Source organism: Penaeus vannamei, chromosome 32, assembly GCF_042767895.1.
Source record: "Penaeus vannamei isolate JL-2024 chromosome 32, ASM4276789v1, whole genome shotgun sequence".
Taxonomy (NCBI): Eukaryota; Metazoa; Arthropoda; class Malacostraca; order Decapoda; family Penaeidae; genus Penaeus; species Penaeus vannamei.
In genome coordinates this window covers 6,802,749-6,807,748 of record NC_091580.1, presented here as the reverse complement: position 1 = coordinate 6,807,748, position 5,000 = coordinate 6,802,749, and the positions used below count along the sequence as shown (strand labels likewise).

General features: G+C 37.7%; 1 protein-coding gene across 2 annotated transcripts in view; it reads left to right on the top strand.

Annotated features, from left to right (window-relative positions):
- The window catches only part of LOC113813049 (uncharacterized), a 545,463-nt gene that overhangs the window by 73,695 nt on the left and 466,768 nt on the right, over nucleotides 1–5,000 (top strand). The window lies entirely within an intron of this gene.

Sequence of the window (5,000 nt, the reverse complement as noted above, 5' to 3'; positions counted from 1 at the left end):
AAACACATCAACAGCAACAACAATAACTACAACAAAAACAACAACAGCCATAACGCAAACAACATCAACAACAGCAACCACAACTACAACAAAATCAAGAACTATAACACAAACAGCAGCAACAACGATAACAACTACAACAAAAACAACAACAACTACAACAAAAGCAACAACAAAAACAACAAAACAAAAACAACAAAAAACAAAAACACCACCACAAACAAAAACAACAACAAAAACAAAAACACCACACAAACAAAAACAACAAAACAAAAACAACACCACAAACACAAACAACAACAAAACAAAAACATCACAAACAAAGTCCACGAAATGCCTTCCCCTCCCCCTCCCAACCCCTCCTCAGCCTCCTCCCCCCCTCCTCCCCGGCCTCCTCCTCCCCCAACTCCCTCCTCCACGGTTCCAACCCCACCAGATGACAGCCAGCTTGCTCTTAACTGTCGCTGTTAGTGATGTCTTTATTGTTTTATCCATCTTTCTCTCTCTCTCTTTCATTTTCTTTGTCTATGTGTTTGTGTCCTTCGCTTTTTCTTTTTTCTCTTTCTTTCTTCTCTCTCTCTTTTTTGTGTTTGTTTCTTTTTCTTTTCTCTCTACCTCTTTTTCTTTTTTCATCTGGTTTTTCGTTTTCTTCATCCCCTCCTTTTTTCTTTTCTCTTATTTCTTTCTTCTCGTTTTTTTCTCCTTCCCTTTCCTCTTTTTTCTTTTCTTTCCATCTCTTTTCTTTTCCCACTCCTTCTCCTACTCATCATCATCACCCTAGGCCTCATCCACCTCTTCTTCTTCCTCCTCCTTATTCTCCTTCTCTCCTCATTTTCCTCCTCCCGTCCCTCCTTCTCCTCCTCGTCATCATCATCCCCTTCCTTCTCCTCCCTCTTTCCTCCTCCTCCTTTCCTCCTCCCCCTCCTTCTCTTCTTCCTCCCCCTCATCCCCCTCCTCCTCCTCCTCCTCCTCCCCTCCTCTTCCCCTCACCCCCTCTTAATCTTCTTCCCCTCCTCCTACCTTCCTTCCCCATCATCCCCATCCTCCTTCTCCTCTTCCTTCCCCTCGTCTTCCCTCTTCCCTCCCTCCTCTTCCCTCCCCCTCTCTCTCCTCTTCCCTCCCTCTCCTCTTCCCTCCCCCTCCTCTTCCCTCCCTCTCCTCCTCCTCTTCCCCCTCCCCCTTTCCCTCCCCTAATCATCCCTTTCTCCATCCCCCTCCTCTTCCCTCCCCCAATCATCCCTTTCCCCATCCCCCTCTTTATCACTCGCCCTTTCGTTTTCTCTCGCCGCGTTACCTTTAAGAAAAGAGCCTTATCATTGGAGTCGACCAGTAAGGCCGCCACGAGGTAAATGTGACGCCGTGGGAGTGGGGGATGGGGGTGGTGGTGGGGGTGGGGGGTGGTGGTGGGGGGGGGCGAGCCGATGAAGCCTTCGTCGAAATCTCTTTCGAAATTACTGGTCTTCCTGGTGGTTGGTAGGGGGGGGGCTGGTAGGGAGGGGTTGGGGAAAAAGTGGGGGGGGGAGGAAGGAGATTTGGTGGGGAGGAATCGTTGGTGGGTGAGGGAAGGAAGGGGAAGGTTTGGTATGGGAAAACGGAGGGTAGAAGAATGGGGTTTGGTGGGGGAAAGGGGGAAGGGAAAGAGGTTTGGTAGGAAATGGGGAGGGGGAGGAATAGGGTTTAGTGGGAAAGGGGGAGGGTGGTAGAGGTGAGATGGGATGGGGAAGAGGTGTAGAGATTGTTGGGGTTGGGGGGGTGGGGTGGGGGGGTAAAAGTTTGTGAGCGGTAGATGTTAAGATGTGGGGGGGTGTAGGTGTTAGATTTGTGAGTCGGGAGGTGGGTGTGGATGGGTGTGTGTGTACGTGTGGCTATTAGTATATTTGTGTTTGTTTATGTGCGCATGTACAGTATACTTGTATGTTGTAACGCTATGTGTGTATGTGTATGTTGTATTTCTATGTGTGTATGTGTATGTTGTATTTCTATGTGTGTATGTGTATGTTGTATTTCTATGTGTGTATGTGTATGTTGTAATTCTATGTGTGTATGTGTATGTTGTATCTCTATGTGTGTATGTGTATGTTGTATTTCTATGTGTGTATGTGTATGTTGTAACGCTATGTGTGTATGTTATACTTCAATGTGTGTATGTGAATGTTGTTCCTTTATGTGCGTATACACATGTTGTACCATTATGTGCGTATGTGTATGGCGTACCATTATATGTGTATATGTATTTTCTAATTATGTGTGTGTGTTGCTTTTTTATGTATGTGTATGTTATGCCTCTATGTGTGTAAGTTTACACTGTATCTCTATGTGTATATGTGTATGTGTATGTTGAGCTTCTATGCGTGTATGTGTATGTTGAGCTTCTATGTGTGTATGTGTCTGTGTTTACATCCATGTCTGTACGTGGATGTCGTAACTCTATGTGAGTATGTGTCTGTTGTACCTCCATGTGTGTATGTGTATGTTGTATATCTATGTACGTATGTCATTCTCGTACCTCCATGCGTGTATGTACATGCACAGGCGATCGCGTATCTAATCCTTATCAGCAAGGGAAATAAGTGCGAATTTCCCGCAGCGGACTGACCGAGGCCCAGGGTGTGGATGCGTGACGAGAAGAAGGGTTAAATAGGGTCATGTGGATTTGGCAGCGATGGGTAAATGGGGCTCAATACCCGACGCAGGGGACGAGGGAAGGCAAAGGCAGGGCTGGAGGAAACAGCGGTTGAGAAGGAAATTTAGCATTGGTTTTTATTATCATTTTTTTATTATCATTTTTTATTATCATTTTTTATTATCATTTTTTATTATCATTTTTTATTATCATTTTTTATTATCATTTTTTATTATCATTTTTTATTATCATTTTTTATTATCATTTTTTATTATCATTTTTTATTATCATTTTTTATTACCATTTTTTTTTATAATTTTTTATTATCATTTATTTATTATTATATATTTTTTATTATTATCATTATTATTTATGTTTTTTTGTTTTTTTTTTTTGGGGGGGGTGATGTTTTGCGTTGTCTTATTGTGTTTGCTTTTTTGGTGTTGTTTTATTTATTTCTCTCTTTGTCTTTTTCCGTTTTTATTTGTTTGTCTTTTTAGAGTTTTAACGTATGTTGAGTAATTATTTTCAGATATTACGATTGATATTGATCAAAGTGTTAGAGTATGAAATTTCAGTATATTTTCATTTATCTGCAAGATTTCCTCTAATAATTTTAATAAAATAATTAATAATTATTTTCATTTATCTGCAAGGTTTCCTCTAATCATTTTAATTAAATAATCAATAATTAATAAATATTATAATAATTAATAATTAATAATTATTAAATAATTAATAATTATAATTAATAATTATTAAATAATTAATAATTATAATTAATAATTATTAAATAATTAGTAATTATTAAATAATTAATAATTATAATAAATAATTAATAATTAATAATAATTCAATTAAATAATTAATAATTTTTTAATTAAATAATTAATAATTATCATTTGTAAAGTGACTACGACTCGAGACTCGTATGTAGCATGTTGTATGTTGCAAGTGGTCCTCATTCCAAAAGTTCCTCATAAGTGAAGTCCGCCAAATCCATTTCTTTTCCGACTTTCCGAACCTAACCCATAATCCTCGCGAATGAATAATAACCCTCACCATTCACGAGAATTTTCAAAAAAGTTTAGCGGGAAGAGAAATGCGTTTCATAAAACAGGCACATAAGTATCGTTATTCATAAATGACTTTGAGTTTTGGTAATTCCCAAGAAATAATGTTGTAATCAAATTTCCACTCGCTAGTTTTTTTTTTGTTTTTTTTTTTTCTTCTTCTTCTTCTTCTTCGTTATTCCGTCTTGTTCTCCCTTTCCTCTTTTACATTTTTGCGCAGTTTCCCGTCTGCTTCGTCTGGCTAAGAAGTTTTGAGGAAATGTCACCAGAATTTCTCTCTATCTCAGACATTCGGTTAAATTGCAAAATGTCTCAAATGTTTGGGTCTTTCACATTTTATATATGAATTTAATATGTTAGTGGATATGTGTGTGTGTTTGTTTGTATGTGTTTGTCTACATGTGTGCGTTTGTTTGTATGTGCTTGTGTACATGTGTATATTTGTGTGTGTTTGTATGTGCTTGTGTACATGTGTATATTTGTTTGTATGTGTCTGTGTACATGTGTATATTTGTGTGTGTTTGTTTGTATGTGCTTGTGTACATGTGTATATTTGTGTGTGTTTGTCTACATGTGTGTATGTTTGCGTGGGTTTCTTTGTATGTGTGTTAGTATACAATTGTATGTTTGTGTGTTTGTTCATGTATGTGTATGTATGAATGCTTGTGTGTTTTTAGTGTGTTTAGGTGTTGGTATATCATTTCTTTCTCTCCCTTTCTTTCTTTATTTACATTCTCTCTTCCTACCTTCCTTCCTTCCTTTTCCAAATACCATCTTCAGTACATTATTAACGCCATGGCTATACCTTGGCACTTTGGGTACAGCCGAGCGCACAACTTGACAACTTTGTTCAAAAACTTCGAAAATTACGTGACTAAATAAGTTTCCTGTTATGATTGTTTCTCCATTAACGAGCCTATTGAGGGATAACGACAGAAAATACAATATACTATAAGGCATTAACGTTTTTTTAGGTGCCATTCAGGTGTGTGTCCAGGTTGTCTAATTAGCATATTATGACACATATAATTCTAGATCGTAATTGAAATAAAGAATGGAAGTGAAACTATAGAATTTCCGTTTCTGTAAAAGAAGAAGGCGAAGGAAACGTAGAAAAAGAAGGAGACGAAGAAGAAAAGGAAGATGAAGAAGAAGAAGAAGAAATAGAAGAAAAGAATATCGAACATTTTATGAATATTGTGAAAGGCTCTTTTTGAAAAGATCCCCAGAATTTCTAAAACAATCTAACCATTACTTGACAACAAGGAAAAAATAATAATAATAAAGAAGGGAGGTAAAAAAAA